Source organism: Ambystoma mexicanum, chromosome 6q (assembly GCF_040938575.1).
Source record: "Ambystoma mexicanum isolate Mex_15411 chromosome 6q, UKY_AmexF1_1, whole genome shotgun sequence".
NCBI classification, from domain to species: domain Eukaryota; kingdom Metazoa; phylum Chordata; class Amphibia; order Caudata; family Ambystomatidae; genus Ambystoma; species Ambystoma mexicanum.
In genome coordinates this window covers 1,234,168,668-1,234,194,343 of record NC_090937.1, presented here as the reverse complement: position 1 = coordinate 1,234,194,343, position 25,676 = coordinate 1,234,168,668, and positions in this window count along the sequence as shown.

The window sequence follows — 25,676 nt, the reverse complement described above, 5'->3', positions numbered from 1 at the left end:
ATTTACGAACATTTCAGGACACCGCGGGTGTTCTTAGAACACATTCAACTTGCCAGCAAACAATACGGACACCGTCCTCAGGACACCCCCGTCCAGCGAACAATACGGACAGCGTCCTCAGAACACCCCCATTTTGTTAATTTACGAACATTTCAGGACACCGCAAGTGTTCTTAGAACACTTTCAACTTGCCAGAGAACAATACGGACAGCGTCCTCATGACACCCCCATTTTGTTAATTTACGAACATTTAGTGGACACTACAAGTGTTCTTAGAACACTTTCAACTTGCCAGCGAACAATACGGACAGCGTCCTCAGGACACCCCCATTGTGTTTATTTACGAACATTTCAGGACACCGCGAGTGTTCATAGAACACATTCAACTTGCCAGAAAACAATAGGGACAACGTCCTCAGGACACCCCCGTCCAGCAAACAATATGGACAGCGTCCTCAGAACACCCCCATTTTGTTAATTTACGAACATTTCAGGACACCGCAAGTGTTCTTAGAACACTTTCAACTTGCCAGAGAACAATACGGACAGCGTCCTCAGGACACCCCCATTTTGTTAATTTACTAACATTTAGTGGACACCACGAGTGTTCTTAGAACACTTTCAACTTGCCAGCGAACAATACGGACAGCGTCCTCAGAACACCCCCATTTTGTTAATTTACGAACATTCAGGACACCGCAAGTGTTCTTAGGACACAGGACACCGCGAGAGTTCTTAGAACCCATTCAACTTACCAGCGGACAGCGTCCATAGAACACACCCATTTTGTTAATTTAGGAACATTTCAGGACACCTCGATTGTTCTTAGAACACATTGAACTTGCCAGTGAACAATATGGACAGCGTCCTCAGGAGACCCCCATTTTGTTAATTTAAGGACATTTCAGGACACCGCAGGTGTTCATAGAACACTTTCTACTTGCTAGAGAACAATATTGACAGCGTCCTCAGGACACCCCCATTTGTTTATTTACGAACATTTCAGGACACCGCAAGTGTTCTTAGAACACATTCAACTTGCCAGTGAACAATACGGACAGTGTCCTCAGGACACCTCCATTTTGTTTATTTACGAACATTTCAGGACACCGCGAGTGTTCTTAGAACACATTCAACTTGCCAGCGAACAATACGGACAGTGTCCTCAGGACACCCCAATCCAGCGAACAATACGGACAGCGTCCTCAGAACTTCCCCATTTTGTTAACTTACGAACATTTCAGGACACCGCGAGTGTTCTTAGAACACTTTGAACTTGCCAGAGAACAATACCGACAGTGTCCTCAGGACACCCCCATTTTGTTAATTTACAAACATTTAGTGGACACCACGAGTGTTCTTAGAACACTTTCAACTTGCAAGCAAACAATACAGACAGCATCCTCAGATCACCCCCATTTTGTTAATTTACGAACATTCAGGAAACCGCAAGTGTTCTTAGAAGACAGGACACCGCAATTGTTCTTAGAACCCATTCAACTTACCAGCGAACAATACGGACAGCATCCTCAGGACACCCCCGTCCAGCGAACAATACAGACAGCGTCCTCAGAACACCCCCATTTTGTTAATTTACGAACATTTCAGGACCAGTGAGTGTTCTTAGAACACTTTTAACTTGCCAAAGAACAATATGGACAGCCTCCTCAGAACATCCCCATTTTGTTAATTTACGAACATTCAGGACACCGCAAGTGTTCTTAGAACACAGGACACCCCAAGTGTTCTTAGAACCCATTCAACTTACCAGCGAACAATACGGACAGCGTCCTCAGGACACCCCCATCCAGTGAACAATACGGACAGCGTCCTCAGAGCACCCCCATTTTGTTAATTTACGAACATTTCAGGACCCGTGAGTGTTCTTAGAACACATTCAACTTGCCAGCGAACAATACAGACAGCGTCCTCCGGACACCCCCATTTTGTTAATTTACGAACATTTCAGGGCACCGCGAGTGTTCTTAGTACACATTCAACTTGCCAGCGAACAATACGGACAGCGTCCTCAGGACACCCCCATTTTGTTTATTTACGAACATTTCAGGACATTGAGAGTGTTCTTAGAACACTTAACTTGCCAAAGAACAATATGGACAGCGTCCTGAGAACATCCCCATTTTGTTAATTTACGAACATTCAGGACACCGCAAGTGTTCTTAGAACACAGGACACCCCAAGTGTTCTTAGAACCCATTCAACTTACCAGCGAACAATACGGACAGTGTCCTCAGGACACCCCAATCCAGCGAACAAAACGGACAGCGTCCTCAGAACTTCCCCATTTTGGTAACTTACGAACATTTCAGGACACCGCGAGTGTTCTTAGAACACTTTGAACTTGCCAGAGAACAATACGGACAGTGTCCTCAGGACACCCTCATTTTGTTAATTTACAAACATTTAGTGGACACCACGAGTGTTCTTAGAACACATTCAACTTGCCAGCGAACAATACAGACACCATCCTCAGGACACCCCCATTTTGTTTATTTATAAACATTTCAGACACCGCAAGTGTTCTTAGAACACATTCAACTTGCCAGCGAACAATACGGACAGCGTCCTCAGGACACCCCCATTGTGTTTATTTACGAACATTTCAGGACACTGCGAGTGTTCTTAGAACACATTCAACTTGCCAGCAAACAATGCGGACAGCGTGCTCAGGACACCCCCGTCCAGCGAACAATACGGACAGCGTCCTCAGAACACCCCCATTTTGTTAATTTACGAACATTTCAGGACACCGCGAGTGTTCTTAGAACACCTTCAACTTGCCAGAGAACAATACGTACAGCGTCCTCAGGACACCCCCATTTTATTAATTTACTAACATTTAGTGGACACCACGAGTGTTCTTAGAACACTTTCAACTTGCCAGCGAACAATACGGACAGCGTCCTCAGAACACCCCCATTTTGTTAATTTACGAACATTCAGGACACCGCAAGTGTTCTTAGGACACAGGACACCGCAAGAGTTCTTAGAACCCATTCAATTTACCAGCAAACTATACGGACAGCATCCTGAGGACCCCCCATCCAGCGAACAATACGGACAGCGTCCTCAGAACACCCCCATTTTGTTAAGTTACGAACATTTCAGGACCCGTGAGTGTTCTTAGAACACATTCAACTTGCCAGCGAACAATACGGACAGCGTCCTCAGGACACCCCCATTTTGTTAATTTACGAACATTTAGCGGACACCACAAGTGTTCTTAGAAGACTTTCAACTTGCCAGCGAACAATACTGACAGCGTCCTCAGAACACACCCATTTTGTTAATTTACAAACATTTCAGGACACCGCAAGTGTTCTTAGAACACATTCAACTTGCCAGCTAACAATACGGACAGCGTCCTCAGGACACCCCCATTTTGTTAATTTACTAACATTTAGTGGACACCACGAGTGTTCTTAGAACACTTTCAACTTGCCAGCGAACAATACGGGCAGCGTCCTCAGAAAACCCCCATTTTGTTAATTTACGAACATTCAGGACACTGCAAGCGTTCTTAGGACACAGGACACCGCGAGAGTTCTTAGAACCCATTCAACTAACCAGCGAACTAAACGGACAGAGTCCTCAGGACCCCCCATCCAGCGAACAGTACGGACGGCGTCCTCAGAACACCCCCATTTTGTTAATTTACGAACATTTCAGGACCCGTGAGTGTTCTTAGAACACATTCAACTTGCCAGCAAACAATACGGACAGCGTCCTCAGGACACCCCCATTTTGTTAATTTACGAACATTTAGCGGACACCACAAGTGTTTTTAGAACACATTCAACTTGCCAGTTAACAATAAGGGCAGCGTTCTCAGGACACCCCCATTTGGTTTATTTACAAACATTTCAGGACACCACAAGTGTTTTTAGAACACAGTCAACTTGCCAGAGAACAATACGGACACCATCCTCAGGACACCCCCATTTTGTTTATTTACAAACATTTCAGGACACCGCGAGTGTTCTTAGAACACATTCAACTTGCCAGCGAACAATACAGACAGCGTCCTCAGAACACCCCCATTTTGTTAATTTACAAACATTTCAGGACTCCCCAAGTGTTCTTAGAACACATTCAACTTGCCAGCGAACAATACAGACAGCATCCTCAGGACACGCCCATCCAGTGAACAATACAGACACCGTCCTCAGAACACCCCCATTTTGTCAATTTACGAACATTTCAGGACACCGCGAGTGTTCTTAGAACACATTCAACTTGCCAGTTAACAATAAGGGCAGCGTTCTCAGGACACCCCCATTTTGTTTATTTACAAACATTTCAGGACACCACAATGTTTTTAGAACACAGTCAACTTGCCAGAGAACAATACGGACACCATCCTCAGGACACCCCCATTTTGTTAATTTACGAACATTTCAGGACACCGCAAGTGTTCTTAGAACACTTTCAACTTGCCAGAGAATAATACGCACAGCATCCTCAGGACACCCCCATTTTGTTTATTTACAAACATTTCAGGACACCGCTAGTGTTCTTAGAACACATTCGACTTGCCAGCGAACAATACAGACAGCGTCCTCAGGACACCCCCATTGTGTTTATTTACGAACATTTCAGGACACCGCGGGTGTTCTTAGAACACATTCAACTTGCCAGCAAACAATACGGACAGCGTCCTCAGGACACCCCCGTCCAGCGAACAATACGGACAGCGTCCTCAGAACACCCCCATTTTGTTAATTTACGAACATTTCAGGACACCGCAAGTGTTCTTAGAACACTTTCAACTTGCCAGAGAACAACACGGACAGCGTCCGCATGACACCCCCATTTTGTTAATTTACGAACATTTAGTGGACACCACAAGTGTTCTTAGAACACTTTCAACTTGCCAGCGAACAATACGGACAGCGTCCCCAGAACACCCCCATTTTGTTAATTTACGAACATTCAGGACACCGCAAGTGTTCTTAGAACACAGGACACCGCAAGTGTTTTCAGAACCCATTCAACTACCAGCGAACAATACGGACAGCGTCCTCAGGACACCTCCATCCAGCGAACAATATGGACAGCGTCCTCAGAACACCCCCATTTTGTTAATTTACTAACATTTCAGGACCCGTGAGTGTTCTTAGAACACATTCAACTTGCCAGCGAACAATACGGACAGCGTCCTCAGGACACCCCCATTTTGTTAATTTACAAACATTTAGCGGACAACACAAGTGTTCTTAGAACACTTTCAACTTGCCAGCGAACAATACTGACAGCGTCCTCAGGACACCTCCATCGAGCGAACAATACAGACAGCGTCCTCAGAACACCCCCATTTTGTCAATTTACGAACATTTAGCGGACACCACAAGTGTTCTTAGAAGACTTTCAACTTGCCAGCGAACAATACTGACAGCGTCCTCAGAACACACCCATTTTGTTAATTTACAAACATTTCAGGACACCGCAAGTGTTCTTAGAACACATTCAACTTGCCAGCTAACAATACGGACAGCGTCCTCAGGACACCCCCATTTTGTTAATTTACTAACATTTAGTGGACACCACGAGTGTTCTTAGAACACTTTCAACTTGCCAGCGAACAATACGGGTAGCGTCCTCAGAACACCCCCATTTTGTTAATTTAAGGACATTTCAGGACACCGCAGGTGTTCATAGAACACTTTCTACTTGCTAGAGAACAATATTGACAGCGTCCTCAGGACACCCCCATTTGTTTATTTACGAACATTTCAGGACACCGCAAGTGTTCTTAGAACACATTCAACTTGCCAGTGAACAATACGGACAGTGTCCTCAGGACACCTCCATTTTGTTTATTTACGAACATTTCAGGACACCGCGAGTGTTCTTAGAACACATTCAACTTGCCAGCGAACAATACGGACAGTGTCCTCAGGACACCCCAATCCAGCGAACAATACGGACAGCGTCCTCAGAACTTCCCCATTTTGTTAACTTATGAACATTTCAGGACACCGCGAGTGTTTTTAGAACACTTTGAACTTGCCAGAGAACAATACCGACAGTGTCCTCAGGACACCCCCATTTTGTTAATTTACAAACATTTAGTGGACACCACGAGTGTTCTTAGAACACTTTCAACTTGCAAGCAAACAATACAGACAGCATCCTCAGATCACCCCCATTTTGTTAATTTACGAACATTCAGGAAACCGCAAGTGTTCTTAGAACACAGGACACCGCAATTGTTCTTAGAACCCATTCAACTTACCAGCGAACAATACGGACAGCATCCTCAGGACACCCCCGTCCAGCGAACAATACAGACAGCGTCCTCAGAACACCCCCATTTTGTTAATTTACGAACATTTCAGGACCAGTGAGTGTTCTTAGAACACTTTTAACTTGCCAAAGAACAATATGGACAGCGTCCTCAGAACATCCCCATTTTGTTAATTTACGAACATTCAGGACACCGCAAGTGTTCTTAGAACACAGGACACCCCAAGTGTTCTTAGAACCCATTCAACTTACCAGCGAACAATACGGACAGCGTCCTCAGGACACCCCCATCCAGTGAACAATACGGACAGCGTCCTCAGAGCACCCCCATTTTGTTAATTTACGAACATTTCAGGACCCGTGAGTGTTCTTAGAACACATTCAACTTGCCAGCGAACAATACAGACAGCGTCCTCCGGACACCCCCATTTTGTTTATTTACGAACATTTCAGGACATTGAGAGTGTTCTTAGAACACTTAACTTGCCAAAGAACAATATGGACAGCGTCCTCAGAACATCCCCATTTTGTTAATTTACGAACATTCAGGACACCGCAAGTGTTCTTAGAACACAGGACACCCCAAGTGTTCTTAGAACCCATTCAACTTACCAGCGAACAATACGGACAGTGTCCTCAGGACACCCCAATCCAGCGAACAAAACGGACAGCGTCCTCAGAACTTCCCCATTTTGTTAATTTACGAACATTTCAGGACACCGCGAGTGTTCTTAGAACACTTTGAACTTGCCAGAGAACAATACGGACAGTGTCCTCAGGACACCCCCATTTTGTTAATTTACAAACATTTAGTGGACACCACGAGTGTTCTTAGAACACATTCAACTTGCCAGCGAACAATACAGACACCATCCTCAGGACACCCCCATTTTGTTTATTTATAAACATTTCAGACACCGCAAGTGTTCTTAGAACACATTCAACTTGCCAGCGAACAATACGGACAGCGTCCTCAGGACACCCCCATTGTGTTTATTTACGAACATTTCAGGACACTGCGAGTGTTCTTAGAACACATTCAACTTGCCAGCAAACAATGCGGACAGCGTGCTCAGGACACCCCCGTCCAGCGAACAATACGGACAGCGTCCTCAGAACACCCCCATTTTGTTAATTTACGAACATTTCAGGACACCGCGAGTGTTCTTAGAACACCTTCAACTTGCCAGAGAACAATACGTACAGCGTCCTCAGGACACCCCCATTTTGTTAATTAACTAACATTTAGTGGACACCACGAGTGTTCTTAGAACACTTTCAACTTGCCAGCGAACAATACGGACAGCGTCCTCAGAACACCCCCATTTTGTTAATTTACGAACATTCAGGACACCGCAAGTGTTCTTAGGACACAGGACACCGCAAGAGTTCTTAGAACCCATTCAATTTACCAGCAAACTATACGGACAGCATCCTCAGGACCCCCCATCCAGCGAACAATACGGACAGCGTCCTCAGAACACCCCCATTTTGTTAAGTTACGAACATTTCAGGACCCGTGAGTGTTCTTAGAACACATTCAACTTGCCAGCGAACAATACGGACAGCGTCCTCAGGACACCCCAATTTTGTTAATTTACGAACATTTAGCGGACACCACAAGTGTTCTTAGAAGACTTTCAACTTGCCAGCGAACAATACTGACAGCGTCCTCAGAACACACCCATTTTGTTAATTTACAAACATTTCAGGACACCGCAAGTGTTCTTAGAACACATTCAACTTGCCAGCTAACAATACGGACAGCGTCCTCAGGACACCCCCATTTTGTTAATTTACTAACATTTAGTGGACACCACGAGTGTTCTTAGAACACTTTCAACTTGCCAGCGAACAATACGGGCAGCGTCCTCAGAACACCCCCATTTTGTTAATTTACGAACATTCAGGACACTGCAAGCGTTCTTAGGACACAGGACACCACGAGAGTTCTTAGAACCCATTCAACTAACCAGCGAACTAAACGGACAGAGTCCTCAGGACCCCCCATCCAGCGAACAATACGGACGGCGTCCTCAGAACACCCCCATTTTGTTAATTTACGAACATTTCAGGACCCGTGAGTGTTCTTAGAACACATTCAACTTGCCAGCAAACAATACGGACAGCGTCCTCAGGACACCCCCATTTTGTTAATTTACGAACATTTAGCGGACACCACAAGTGTTTTTAGAACACATTCAACTTGCCAGTTAACAATAAGGGCAGCGTTCTCAGGACACCCCCATTTGGTTTATTTACAAACATTTCAGGACACCACAAGTGTTTTTAGAACACAGTCAACTTGCCAGCGAACAATACGGACAGCGTCCTCAGGACACCCCCATCCAGTGAACAATACAGACAGTGTCCTCAGAACACCCCCATTTTGTCAATTTACGAACATTTCAGGACACCACAAGTGTTCTTAGAATACGTTCAACTTGCAAGAGAACAATACAGACAGCGTCCTCAGAACACCCCCATTTTGTTAATTTACAAACATTTCAGGACTCCGCAAGTGTTCTTAGAACACATTCAACTTGCCAGTTAACAATAAGGGCAACGTTCTCAGGACACCCCCATTTTGTTTATTTACAAACATTTCAGGACACCACAAGTGTTTTTAGAACACAGTCAACTTGCCAGAGAACAATACGGACACCATCCTCAGGACACCCCCATTTTGTTTATTTACAAACATTTCAGGACACCGCGAGTGTTCTTAGAACACATTCAACTTGCCAGCGAACAATACAGACAGCATCATCAGGACACCCCCATTTTGTTAATTTACGAACATTTCAGGACACCGCAAGTGTTCTTAGAACACTTTCAACTTGCCAGAGAATAATACGGACAGCATCCTCAGGACACCCCCATTTTGTTTATTTACAAACATTTCAGGACTACGCTAGTGTTCTTAGAACACATTCAACTTGCCAGCGAACAATACGGACAGCGTCCTCAGGACACCCCCATTGTGTTTATTTACGAACATTTCAGGACACCGCGAGTGTTCTTAGAACACATTCAACTTGCCAGCAAACAATACGGACAGCGTCCTCAGGACACCCCCGTCCAGCGAACAATACGGACAGCGTCCTCAGAACACCCCCATTTTGTTAATTTACGAACATTTCAGGACACCGCGAGTGTTCTTAGAACACTTTCAACTTGCCAGAGAACAATACGGACAGCGTCCTCATGACACCCCCATTTTGTTAATTTACGAACATTTAGTGGACACCACAAGTGTTCTTAGAACACTTTCAACTTGCCAGCGAACAATACGGACAGCGTCCCCAGAACACCCCCATTTTGTTAATTTACGAACATTCAGGACACCGCAAGTGTTCTTAGAACACAGGACACCGCAAGTGTTTTTAGAACCCATTCAACTACCAGCAAACAATACGGACAGCGTCCTCAGGACACCTCCATCCAGCGAACAATACGGAGAGCGTCATCAGAACACCCCCATTTTGTTAATTTACGAACATTTCAGGACCCGTGAGTGTTCTTAGAACACATTCAACTTGCCAGCGAACAATACGGACAGCTTCCTCAGGACATCCCCATTTTGTTAATTTACGAACATTTACCGGACACCACAAGTGTTCTTAGAAGACTTTCAACTTGCCAGCGAACAATACTGACAGCGTCCTCAGAACACACCCATTTTGTTAATTTACAAACATTTCAGGACACCGCAAGTTTTCTTAGAACACATTCAACTTGCCAGCTAACAATACGGAGAGCGTCCTCAGGACACCCCCATTTTGTTAATTTACTAACATTTAGTGGACACCACGAGTGTTCTTAGAACACTTTCAACTTGCCAGCGAACAATACGGGCAGCATCCTCAGAACACCCCCATTTTGTTAATTTACGAACATTCAGGACACTGCAAGTGTTCTTAGGACACAGGACACCGCGAGAGTTCTTAGAACCCATTCAACTTACCAGCGAACTAAACGGACAGCATCCTCAGGACCCCCCATCCAGCGAACAATACGGACAGCGTCCTCAGAACACCCCCATTTTCTTAATTTACGAACATTTCAGGACCCGTGAGTGTTCTTAGAACACATTCAACTTGCCAGCGAACAATACGGACAGCGTCCTCAGGACACCCCCATTTTGTTAATTTACGAACATTTAGCGGACACCACAAGTGTTCTTAGAACACTTTCAACTTGCCAGCGAACAATACTGACAGCGTCCTCGAAACACACCCATTTTGTTAATTTACAAACATTTCAGGAATCCGCGAGTGTTCTTAGAACACATTCAACTTGCCAGCGAACAATACGGACAGCGTCCTCAGGACACCCCCATCCAGTGAACAATACAGACAGTGTCCTCAGAACACCCTCATTTTCTCAATTTACGAACATTTCAGGACACCACAAGTGTTCTTAGAATACGTTCAACTTGCCAGAGAACAATACAGACAGCGTCCTCAGAACACCCCCATTTTGTTAATTTACAAACATTTCAGGACTCCCCAAGTGTTCTTAGAACACATTCAACTTGCCAGCGAACAATACAGACAGCATCCTCAGGACACGCCCATCCAGTGAACAATACAGACACCGTCCTCAGAACACCCCCATTTTGTCAATTTACGAACATTTCAGGACACCGCGAGTGTTCTTAGAACACATTCAACTTGCCAGTTAACAATAAGGGCAGCGTTCTCAGGACACCCCCATTTTGTTAATTTAAAAACATTTCAGGACTCCCCAAGTGTTCTTAGAACACATTCAACTTGCCAGCGAACAATACAGATAGCATCCTCAGGACACGCCCATCCAGTGAACAATACAGACATCGTCCTCAGAACACCCCCATTTTGTCAATTTACGAACATTTCAGGACACCGCGAGTGTTCTTAGAACACATTCAACTTGCCAGTTAACAATAAGGGCAGCGTTCTCAGGACACCCCCATTTTGTTTATTTACAAACATTTCAGGACACCACAATGTTTTTAGAACACAGTCAACTTGCCAGAGAACAATACGGACACCATCCTCAGGACACCCCCATTTTGTTAATTTACGAACATTTCAGGACACCGCAAGTGTTCTTAGAACACTTTCAACTTGCCAGAGAATAATACGCACAGCATCCTCAGGACACCCCCATTTTGTTTATTTACAAACATTTCAGGACACCGCTAGTGTTCTTAGAACACATTCGACTTGCCAGCGAACAATACAGACAGCGTCCTCAGGACACCCCCATTGTGTTTATTTACAAACATTTCAGGACACCGCGGGTGTTCTTAGAAAACATTCAACTTGCCAGCAAACAATACGGACAGCGTCCTCAGGACACCCCCGTCCAGCGAACAATACGGACAGCGTCCTCAGAACACCCCCATTTTGTTAATTTACGAACATTTCAGGACACCGCAAGTGTTCTTAGAACACTTTCAACTTGCCAGAGAACAATACGGACAGCGTCCGCATGACACCCCCATTTTGTTAATTTACGAACATTTAGTGGACACCACAAGTGTTCTTAGAACACTTTCAACTTGCCAGCGAACAATACGGACAGCGTCCCCAGAACACCCCCATTTTGTTAATTTACGAACATTCAGGACACCGCAAGTGTTCTTAGAACACAGGACACCGCAAGTGTTTTCAGAACCCATTCAACTACCAGCGAACAATACGGACAGCGTCCTCAGGACACCTCCATCCAGCGAACAATATGGACAGCGTCCTCAGAACACCCCCATTTTGTTAATTTACTAACATTTCAGGACCCGTGAGTGTTCTTAGAACACATTCAACTTGCCAGCGAACAATACGGACAGCGTCCTCAGGACACCCCCATTTTGTTAATTTACAAACATTTAGCGGACAACACAAGTGTTCTTAGAACACTTTCAACTTGCCAGCGAACAATACTGACAGCGTCCTCAGGACACCTCCATCGAGCGAACAATACAGACAGCGTCCTCAGAACACCCCCATTTTGTCAATTTACGAACATTTAGCGGACACCACAAGTGTTCTTAGAAGACTTTCAACTTGCCAGCGAACAATACTGACAGCGTCCTCAGAACACACCCATTTTGTTAATTTACAAACATTTCAGGACACCGCAAGTGTTCTTAGAACACATTCAACTTGCCAGCTAACAATACGGACAGCGTCCTCAGGACACCCCCATTTTGTTAATTTACTAACATTTAGTGGACACCACGAGTGTTCTTAGAACACTTTCAACTTGCCAGCGAACAATACGGGTAGCGTCCTCAGAACACCCCCATTTTGTTAATTTACGAACATTCAGGACACTGCAAGTGTTCTTAGGACACAGGACACCGCGAGAGTTCTTAGAACCCATTCAACTTACCAGCAAACTAAACGGACAGCGTCCTCAGGACCCCCCATCCAGCAAACAATACGGACAGCGTCCTCAGAACACCCCCATTTTGTTAATTTACGAACATTTCAGGACCCGTGAGTGTTCTTAGAACACATTCAACTTGCCAGCGAACAATACGGACAGCGGCCTCAGGACACCCCCATTTTGTTAATTTACGAACATTTAGCGGACACCACAAGTGTTCTTAGAACACTTTCAACTTGCCAGCAAACAATACTGACAGCGTCCTCAGAACACACCCATTTTGTTAATTTACAAACATTTCAGGACTCCGCGAGTGTTCTTAGAACGCATTCAACTTGCCAGCGAACAATACGGACAGCGTCCTCAGGACACCCCCATCCAGTGAACAATACAGACAGTGTCCTCAGAACACCCCCATTTTGTCAATTTACGAACATTTCAGGACACCACAAGTGTTCTTAGAATACGTTCAACTTGCCAGAGAACAATACAGACAGCGTCCTCAGAACACCCCCATTTTGTTAATTTACAAACATTTCAGGACTCCGCAAGTGTTCTTAGAACACATTCAACTTGCCAGCGAACAATACGGACAGCGTCCTCAGGACACCCCCATCCAGTGAACAATACAGACAGCGTCCTCAGAACACCCCCATTTTGTCAATTTACGAACATTTCAGGACACCGCGAGTGTTCTTAGAACACATTCAACTTGCCAGTTAACAATAAGGGCAGCCTTCTCAGGACACCCCCATTTTGTTTATTTACAAACATTTCAGGACACCACAAGTGTTTTTAGAACACAGTCAACTTGCTAGAGAACAATACGGACACCATCCTCAGGACACCCCCATTTTGTTTATTTACAAACATTTCAGGACACCGCGAGTGTTCTTAGAACACATTCAACTTGCCAGCGAACAATACAGACAGCATCCTCAGGACACCCCCATTTTGTTAATTTACGAACATTTCAGGACACCGCAAGTGTTCTTAGAACACTTTCAACCTGCCAGAGAATAATAAGGACAGCATCCTCAGGACACCCCCATTTTGTTTATTTACAAACATTTCAGGACACCGCTAGTGTTCTTAGAACACATTCAACTTGCCAGCGAACAATACAGACAGCGTCCTCAGGACACCCCCATTGTGTTTATTTACGAACATTTCAGGACACCGCGAGTGTTCTTAGAACACATTCAACTTGCCAGCAAACAATACGGACAGCGTCCTCAGGGCACCCCCGTCCAGCGAACATTACGGACAGCGTCCTCAGAACACCCCCATTTTGTTAATTTGCGAACATTTCAGGTCACCGCGAGTGTTCTTAGAACACTTTCAACTTGCCAGAGAACAATACGGACAGCGTCCTCATGACACCCCCATTTTGTTAATTTACGAACATTTAGTGGACACCACAAGTGTTCTTAGAACACTTTCAACTTGCCAGCGAACAATACGGACAGCGTCCCCAGAACACCCCCATTTTGTTAATTTACGAACATTCAGGACACCGCAAGTGTTCTTAGAACACAGGACACCGCAAGTGTTTTTAGAACCCATTCAACTACCAGCGAACAATACGGACAGCGTCCTCAGGACACCTCCATCCAGCGAACAATACGGACAGCGTCATCAGAACACCCCCATTTTGTTAATTCACAAACATTTCAGGACCCGTGAGTGTTCTTAGAACACATTCAACTTGCCAGCGAACAATACGGACAGCATCCTCAGGACACCCCCATTTTGTTAATTTACGAACATTTAGCGAACACCACAAGTGTTCTTACAACACTTTCAACTTGCCAGCGAACAATACGGACAGCGTCCTCAGAACACCCCCATTTTGTTAATTTACTAACATTCAGGACACCGCAAGTGTTCTTAGGACACAGGACACCGCAAGAGTTCTTAGAACCCATTCAACTTACCAGCGAACTATACGGACAGCGTCCTCAGGACCCCCCATCCAGCGAACAATACGGACAGCGTCCTCAGAACACCCCCATTTTGTTAATTTACGAACATTTCAGGACCCGTGAGTGTTCTTAGAACACATTCAACTTGCCAGCGAACAATACGGACAGCGTCCCCAGAACACCCCCATTTTGTTAATTTACGAACATTCAGGACACCGCAAGTGTTCTTAGAACACAGGACACCGCAAGTGTTTTTAGAACCCATTCAACTACCAGCGAACAATACGGACAGCGTCCTCAGGACACCTCCATCCAGCGAACAATACGGACAGCGTCATCAGAACACCCCCATTTTGTTAATTCACAAACATTTCAGGACCCGTGAGTGTTCTTAGAACACATTCAACTTGCCAGCGAACAATACGGACAGCATCCTCAGGACACCCCCATTTTGTTAATTTACGAACATTTAGCGAACACCACAAGTGTTCTTACAACACTTTCAACTTGCCAGCGAACAATACGGACAGCGTCCTCAGAACACCCCCATTTTGTTAATTTACTAACATTCAGGACACCGCAAGTGTTCTTAGGACACAGGACACCGCAAGAGTTCTTAGAACCCATTCAACTTACCAGCGAACTATACGGACAGCGTCCTCAGGACCCCCCATCCAGCGAACAATACGGACAGCGTCCTCAGAACACCCCCATTTTGTTAATTTACGAACATTTCAGGACCCGTGAGTGTTCTTAGAACACATTCAACTTGCCAGCGAACAATACGGACAGCGTCCTCAGGACACCCCCATTTTGTTAAGTTACGAACATTTCAGGACACCGCAAGTGTTCTTAGAACACTTTCAACTTGCCAGCAAACAATACTGACAGCGTCCTCAGAACACACCCATTTTGTTAATTTACAAACATTTCAGGACTCCGCGAGTGTTCTTAGAACACATTCAACTTGCCAGCGAACAATACGGACAGCGTCCTCAGGACACCCCCAACCAGTGAACAATACAGACAGTGTCCTCAGAACACCCCCATTTTGTCAATTTACGAACATTTCAGGACACCACAAGTGTTCTTAGAATACGTTCAACTTGCCAGAGAACAATACAGACAGCGTCCTCAGAACACCCCCATTTTGTTAATTTACAAACATTTCAGGACTCCGCAAGTGTTCTTAGAACACATTCAACTTGCCAGCGAACAATACGGACAGCGTCCTCAGGACACCCCCATCCAGTGAACAATACAGACAGCGTCCTCAGAACACCCCCATTTTGTCAATTTACGAACATTTCAGGACACCACAAGTGTTCTTAGAATACGTTCAATTTGCCAGAGAACAATACAGACAGCGTCCTCAGAACACCCCCATTTTGTTAATTTACAAACATTTCAGGACTCCGCAAGTGTTCTTAGAACACATTCAACTTGCCAGCGAACAATACGGCCAGCGTCCTCAGGACACCCCCATCCAGTGAACAATACATACAGCGTCCTCAGAACACCCCCATTTTGTCAATTTACGAACATTTCAGGACACCGCGAGTGTTCTTAGAACACATTCAACTTGCCAGTTAACAATAAGGGCAGCGTTCTCAGGACACCCCCATTTTGTTTATTTACAAACATTTCAGGACACCGCGAGTGTTCTTAGAACACATTCAACTTGCCAGCGAACAATACAGACAGCATCCTCAGGACACCCCCATTTTGTTAATTTACGAACATTTCAGGACACCGCAAGTGTTCTTAGAACACTTTCAACCTGCCAGAGAATAATACGGACAGCATCCTCAGGACACCCCCATTTTGTTTATTTACAAACATTTCAGGACACCGCTAGTGTTCTTAGAACACATTCAACTTGCCAGCGAACAATACGGACAGCGTCCTCAGGACACCCCCATTGTGTTTATTTACGAACATTTCAGGACACCGCGAGTGTTCTTAGAACACATTCAACTTGCCAGCAAACAATACGGACAGCGTCCTCAGGACACCCCCGTCCAGCGAACAATATGGACAGCGTCCTCAGAACACCCCCATTTTGTTAATTTACGAACATTTCAGGACACCGCGAGTGTTCTTAGAACACTTTCAACTTGCCAGAGAACAATACGGACAGCGTCCTCATGACACCCCCATTTTGTTAATTTACGAACATTTAGTGGACACCACAAGTGTTCTTAGAACACTTTCAACTTGCCAGCGAACAATACGGACAGCGTCCCCAGAACACCCCCATTTTGTTAATTTACGAACATTCAGGACACCGCAAGTGTTCTTAGAACACAGGACACCGCAAGTGTTTTTAGAACCCATTCAACTACCAGCGAACAATACGGACAGCGTCCTCAGGACACCTCCATCCAGCGAACAATACGGACAGCGTCATCAGAACACCCCCATTTTGTTAGTTCACGAACATTTCAGGACCCGTGAGTGTTCTTAGAACACATTCAACTTGCCAGCGAACAATACGGACAGCATCCTCAGAACACCCCCATTTTGTTAATTTACGAACATTCAGGACACCGCAAGTGTTCTTAGGACACAGGACACCGCAAGAGTTCTTAGAACCCATTCAACTTACCAGCGAACTATACGGACAGCGTCCTCAGGACCCCCCATCCAGCGAACAATACGGACAGCGTCCTCAGAACACCCCCATTTTGTTAATTTACGAACATTTCAGGACCCGTGAGTGTTCTTAGAACACATTCAACTTGCCAGCGAACAATACGGACAGCGTCCTCAGGACACCCCCATTTTGTTAATTTACAAACATTTAGCGGACAACACAAGTGTTCTTAGAACACTTTCAACTTGCCAGCGAACAATACTGACAGCGTCCTCAGGACACCTCCATCGAGCAAACAATACAGACAGCGTCCTCAGAACACCCCCATTTTGTCAATTTACGAACATTTCAGGACATCGCGAGTGTTCTTAGAACACATTCAACTTGCCAGCGAACAATACGGACAGCGTCCTCAGGACACCCCCATTTTGTTAAGTTACGAACATTTCAGGACACCGCAAGTGTTCTTAGAACACTTTCAACTTGCCAGAGAACAATACAGACAGCGTCCTCGGGACACCCCCATTTTGTTTATTTACGAACATTTCAGGATTCCGCGAGTGTTCTTAGAACACATTCAACTTGCCATCGAACAATACGGACCGTGTCCTCAGGACACCCCCATTTTGTTTATTTCCGAACATTTCAGGACACCACAAGTGTTCTTAGAATATGTTCAACTTGCCAAAGAACAATACAGACAGCATCCTCAGAACACCCCCGTTTTGTTAATTTACGAACATTTTAGGACACCGCGAGTGTTCTTAGAACAGTTTCAGCTTGCTTGCGAACAAAACGGACACATATTGCGTCCTCAGAAAACCCCCCCATTTAGTTTATTTAGAACATTTCAGAACAGTGGTAATGTCCGCAGACAAATCGAACACAACAAGAGGGTCTACCACATACAAAATAGAACATTTAACCTATCTCATACTCTCCCACCCTCCTCAAACACTCTTACACACCAAAACACTCTACTAAATACAAATTTTAAACCAAGTTTCACCGCGCTGTCCGCGGATGTTCACGAATCCAAGATGGCGGGCGCTACCGAAAATCTGATGTGCTTCACGCTCTACGCTGTCCAATCAGTGAACACGCCGCATGTCCGCAGACATGACGCAAGCCGATTGACCAATCAGGACACTGTCCGCGGAGCGAACAGGGAAGTGTGTCCGCGGACCGAATAAAGATTTCACTAATTTTTAATGACCTACTTTTTGGTCATTTTAAAAAAAAACTTCTGGACGGATTTTCACCAAATCTGCAAAAGCACATTTCAGGACACTGCGAGTGTTCTAAGAACACATTCAACTTGCCAGCAAACAATACGGACAGCGTCCTCAGGTCACCCCCATCCAGCGAACAATACGGACAGCGTCCTCAGAACACCCACATTTTGTTAATTTACGAACATTCAGGACACCGCAAGTGTTCTTAGGACACAGGACACCGCGAGAGTTCTTAGAACCCATTCAACTTACCAGCGAACTATACGGACAGCGTCCTCAGAACACCCACATTTTGTTATTTTTCAGAACATTTCAGGACCCGTGAGTGTTCTTAGAACACATTTATCTTGCCAGCGAACAATGCGGACAGCGTCCTCAGGACACCCCCATTTTTTTAATTTACGAACATTTCAGCACACCGCGAGTGTTCTTAGAACACTTTCAACTTGCCAGAGAACAATACGGACAGCGTCCTCAGAACACACCCATTTTCTTAATTTACGAACATTTCAGGGCACCGCAAGTGTTCTTAGAACACATTCAACTTGCCAGTGAACAATACGGACAGCGTCCTCAGGACACCCCCCTCCAGCGAACAATACGGAAAACGTCCTCAGAACACCTCCATTTTATCAATTTACGAACATTTCAGGACACAGCGAGTGTTCTTAGAACACATTCAACTTGCCAGCGAACAATACGGACAGCGTCCTCAGGACACCCCCAACCAGTGAACAATACAGACAGTGTCCTCAGAACACCCCCATTTTGTCAATTTACGAACATTTCAGGACACCACAAGTGTTCTTAGAATACGTTCAATTTGCCAGAGAACAATACAGACAGCGTCCTCAGAACACCCCCATTTTGTTAATTTACAAACATTTCAGGACTCCGCAAGTGTTCTTAGAACACATTCAACTTGCCAGCGAACAATACGGACAGCGTCCTCAGGACACCCCCATCCAGTGAACAATACAGACAGCGTCCTCAGAACACCCCCATTTTGTCAATTTACGAACATTTCAGGACACCGCGAGTGTTCTTAGAACACATTCAACTTGCCAGTTAACAATAAGGGCAGCGTTCTCAGGACACCCCCATTTTGTTTATTTACAAACATTTCAGGACACCGCAAGTGTTCTTAGAACACATTCAACTTGCCAGCGAACAATACAGACAGCATCCTCAGGACACCCCCATTTTGTTAATTTACGAACATTTCAGGACACCGCAAGTGTTCTTAGAACACTTTCAACCTGCCAGAGAATAATACGGACAGCATCCTCAGGACACCCCCATTTTGTTTATTTACAAACATTTCAGGACACCGCTAGTGTTCTTAGAACACATTCAACTTGCCAGCGAACAATATGGACAGCGTCCTCAGGACACCCCCATTGTGTTTATTTACGAACATTTCAGGACACCGCGAGTGTTCTTAGAACACATTCAACTTGCCAGCAAACAATACGGACAGCGTCCTCAGGACACCCCCGTCCAGCGAACAATATGGACAGCGTCCTCAGAACACCCCCATTTTGTTAATTTACGAACATTTCAGGACACCGCGAGTGTTCTTAGAACACTTTCAACTTGCCAGAGAACAATACGGACAGCGTCCTCATGACACCCCCATTTTGTTAATTTACGAACATTTAGTGGACACCACAAGTGTTCTTAGAACACTTTCAACTTGCCAGCGAACAATACGGACAGCGTCCCCAGAACACCCCCATTTTGTTAATTTACGAACATTCAGGACACCGCAAGTGTTCTTAGAACACAGGACACCGCAAGTGTTTTTAGAACCCATTCAACTACCAGCGAACAATACGGACAGCGTCCTCAGGACACCTCCATCCAGCGAACAATACGGACAGCGTCATCAGAACACCCCCATTTTGTTAGTTCACGAACATTTCAGGACCCGTGAGTGTTCTTAGAACACATTCAACTTGCCAGCGAACAATACGGACAGCATCCTCAGGACACCCCCATTTTGTTAATTTACGAACATTTAGCGAACACCACAAGTGTTCTTACAACACTTTCAACTTGCCAGCGAACAATACGGACAGCGTCCTCAGAACACCCCCATTTTGTTAATTTACGAACATTCAGGACACCGCAAGTGTTCTTAGGACACAGGACACCGCAAGAGTTCTTAGAACCCATTCAACTTACCAGCGAACTATACGGACAGCGTCCTCAGGACCCCCCATCCAGCGAACAATACCAACAGCGTCCTCAGAACACCCCCATTTTGTTAATTTACGAACATTTCAGGACCCGTGAGTGTTCTTAGAACACATTCAACTTGCCAGCGAACAATACGGACAGCGTCCTCAGGACACCCCCATTTTGTTAATTTACAAACATTTAGCGGACAACACAAGTGTTCTTAGAACACTTTCAACTTGCCAGCGAACAATACTGACAGCGTCCTCAGGACACCTCCATCGAGCAAACAATACAGACAGCGTCCTCAGAACACCCCCATTTTGTCAATTTACGAACATTTCAGGACATCGTGAGTGTTCTTAGAACACATTCAACTTGCCAGCGAACAATACGGACAGCGTCCTCAGGACACCCCCATTTTGTTAAGTTACGAACATTTCAGGACACCGCAAGTGTTCTTAGAACACTTTCAACTTGCCAGAGAACAATACAGACAGCGTCCTCGGGACACCCCCATTTTGTTTATTTACGAACATTTCAGGATTCCGCGAGTGTTCTTAGAACACATTCAACTTGCCATCGAACAATACGGACCGTGTCCTCAGGACACCCCCATTTTGTTTATTTCCGAACATTTCAGGACACCACAAGTGTTCTTAGAATATGTTCAACTTGCCAAAGAACAATACAGACAGCATCCTCAGAACACCCCCGTTTTGTTAATTTACGAACATTTTAGGACACCGCGAGTGTTCTTAGAACAGTTTCAGCTTGCTTGCGAACAAAACGGACACATATTGCGTCCTCAGAAAACCCCCCCATTTAGTTTATTTAGAACATTTCAGAACAGTGGTAATGTCCGCAGACAAATCGAACACAACAAGAGGGTCTACCACATACAAAATAGAACATTTAACCTATCTCATACTCTCCCACCCTCCTCAAACACTCTTACACACCAAAACACTCTACTAAATACAAATTTTAAACCAAGTTTCACCGCGCTGTCCGCGGATGTTCACGAATCCAAGATGGCGGGCGCTACCGAAAATCTGATGTGCTTCACGCTCTACGCTGTCCAATCAGTGAACACGCCGCATGTCCGCAGACATGACGCAAGCCGATTGACCAATCAGGACACTGTCCGCGGAGCGAACAGGGAAGTGTGTCCGCGGACCGAATAAAGATTTCACTAATTTTTAATGACCTACTTTTTGGTCATTTTAAAAAAAAACTTCTGGACGGATTTTCACCAAATCTGCAAAAGCACATTTCAGGACACTGCGAGTGTTCTAAGAACACATTCAACTTGCCAGCAAACAATACGGACAGCGTCCTCAGGTCACCCCCATCCAGCGAACAATACGGACAGCGTCCTCAGAACACCCACATTTTGTTAATTTACGAACATTCAGGACACCGCAAGTGTTCTTAGGACACAGGACACCGCGAGAGTTCTTAGAACCCATTCAACTTACCAGCGAACTATACGGACAGCGTCCTCAGAACACCCACATTTTGTTATTTTTCAGAACATTTCAGGACCCGTGAGTGTTCTTAGAACACATTTATCTTGCCAGCGAACAATGCGGACAGCGTCCTCAGGACACCCCCATTTTTTTAATTTACGAACATTTCAGCACACCGCGAGTGTTCTTAGAACACTTTCAACTTGCCAGAGAACAATACGGACAGCGTCCTCAGAACACACCCATTTTCTTAATTTACGAACATTTCAGGGCACCGCAAGTGTTCTTAGAACACATTCAACTTGCCAGTGAACAATACGGACAGCGTCCTCAGGACACCCCCCTCCAGCGAACAATACGGAAAACGTCCTCAGAACACCTCCATTTTATCAATTTACGAACATTTCAGGACACAGCGAGTGTTCTTAGAACACATTCAACTTGCCAGCGAACAATACGGACAGCGTCCTCAGGACACCCCCAACCAGTGAACAATACAGACAGTGTCCTCAGAACACCCCCATTTTGTCAATTTACGAACATTTCAGGACACCACAAGTGTTCTTAGAATACGTTCAATTTGCCAGAGAACAATACAGACAGCGTCCTCAGAACACCCCCATTTTGTTAATTTACAAACATTTCAGGACTCCGCAAGTGTTCTTAGAACACATTCAACTTGCCAGCGAACAATACGGACAGCGTCCTCAGGACACCCCCATCCAGTGAACAATACAGACAGCGTCCTCAGAACACCCCCATTTTGTCAATTTACGAACATTTCAGGACACCGCGAGTGTTCTTAGAACACATTCAACTTGCCAGTTAACAATAAGGGCAGCGTTCTCAGGACACCCCCATTTTGTTTATTTACAAACATTTCAGGACACCGCAAGTGTTCTTAGAACACATTCAACTTGCCAGCGAACAATACAGACAGCATCCTCAGGACACCCCCATTTTGTTAATTTACGAACATTTCAGGACACCGCAAGTGTTCTTAGAACACTTTCAACCTGCCAGAGAATAATACGGACAGCATCCTCAGGACACCCCCATTTTGTTTATTTACAAACATTTCAGGACACCGCTAGTGTTCTTAGAACACATTCAACTTGCCAGCGAACAATATGGACAGCGTCCTCAGGACACCCCCATTGTGTTTATTTACGAACATTTCAGGACACCGCGAGTGTTCTTAGAACACATTCAACTTGCCAGCAAACAATACGGACAGCGTCCTCAGGACACCCCCGTCCAGCGAACAATATGGACAGCGTCCTCAGAACACCCCCATTTTGTTAATTTACGAACATTTCAGGACACCGCGAGTGTTCTTAGAACACTTTCAACTTGCCAGAGAACAATACGGACAGCGTCCTCATGACACCCCCATTTTGTTAATTTACGAACATTTAGTGGACACCACAAGTGTTCTTAGAACACTTTCAACTTGCCAGCGAACAATACGGACAGCGTCCCCAGAACACCCCCATTTTGTTAATTTACGAACATTCAGGACACCGCAAGTGTTCTTAGAACACAGGACACCGCAAGTGTTTTTAGAACCCATTCAACTACCAGCGAACAATACGGACAGCGTCCTCAGGACACCTCCATCCAGCGAACAATACGGACAGCGTCATCAGAACACCCCCATTTTGTTAGTTCACGAACATTTCAGGACCCGTGAGTGTTCTTAGAACACATTCAACTTGCCAGCGAACAATACGGACAGCATCCTCAGGACACCCCCATTTTGTTAATTTACGAACATTTAGCGAACACCACAAGTGTTCTTACAACACTTTCAACTTGCCAGCGAACAATACGGACAGCGTCCTCAGAACACCCCCATTTTGTTAATTTACGAACATTCAGGACACCGCAAGTGTTCTTAGGACACAGGACACCGCAAGAGTTCTTAGAACCCATTCAACTTACCAGCGAACTATACGGACAGCGTCCTCAGGACCCCCCATCCAGCGAACAATACCAACAGCGTCCTCAGAACACCCCCATTTTGTTAATTTACGAACATTTCAGGACCCGTGAGTGTTCTTAGAACACATTCAACTTGCCAGCGAACAATACGGACAGCGTCCTCAGGACACCCCCATTTTGTTAATTTACAAACATTTAGCGGACAACACAAGTGTTCTTAGAACACTTTCAACTTGCCAGCGAACAATACTGACAGCGTCCTCAGGACACCTCCATCGAGCAAACAATACAGACAGCGTCCTCAGAACACCCCCATTTTGTCAATTTACGAACATTTCAGGACATCGTGAGTGTTCTTAGAACACATTCAACTTGCCAGCGAACAATACGGACAGCGTCCTCAGGACACCCCCATTTTGTTAAGTTACGAACATTTCAGGACACCGCAAGTGTTCTTAGAACACTTTCAACTTGCCAGAGAACAATACAGACAGCGTCCTCGGGACACCCCCATTTTGTTTATTTACGAACATTTCAGGATTCCGCGAGTGTTCTTAGAACACATTCAACTTGCCATCGAACAATACGGACCGTGTCCTCAGGACACCCCCATTTTGTTTATTTCCGAACATTTCAGGACACCACAAGTGTTCTTAGAATATGTTCAACTTGCCAAAGAACAATACAGACAGCATCCTCAGAACACCCCCATTTTGTTAATTTACGAACATTTTAGGACACCGCGAGTGTTCTTAGAACAGTTTCAGCTTGCTTGCGAACAAAACGGACACATATTGCGTCCTCAGAAAACCCCCCCATTTAGTTTATTTAGAACATTTCAGAACAGTGGTAATGTCCGCAGACAAACCGAACACAACAAGAGGGTCTACCACATACAAAGTAGAACATTTAACCTATCTCATACTCTCCCACCCTCCTCAAACACTCTTACACACCAAAACACTCTACTAAATACAAATTTTAAACCAAGTTTCACCGCGCTGTCCGCGGATGTTCACGAATCCAAGATGGCGGGCGCTACCGAAAATCTGATGTGCTTCACGCTCTACGCTGTCCAATCAGTGAACACGCCGCATGTCCGCAGACATGACGCAAGCCGATTGACCAATCAGGACACTGTCCGCGGAGCGAACAGGGAAGTGTGTCCGCGGACCGAATAAAGATTTCACTAATTTTTAATGACCTACTTTTTGGTCATTTTAAAAAAAAACTACTGGACGGATTTTCACCAAATCTGCAAAAGCACATTTCAGGACACTGCGAGTGTTCTAAGAACACATTCAACTTGCCAGCAAACAATACGGACAGCGTCCTCAGGTCACCCCCATCCAGCGAACAATACGGACAGCGTCCTCAGAACACCCACATTTTGTTAATTTACGAACATTCAGGACACCGCAAGTGTTCTTAGGACACAGGACACCGCGAGAGTTCTTAGAACCCATTCAATTTACCAGCGAACTATACGGACAGCGTCCTCAGAACACCCACATTTGGTTATTTTTCAGAACATTTCAGGACCCGTGAGTGTTCTTAGAACACATTTATCTTGCCAGCGAACAATGTGGACAGCGTCCTCAGGACACCCCCATTTTTTTAATTTACGAACATTTCAGCACACCGCGAGTGTTCTTAGAACACTTTCAACTTGCCAGAGAAC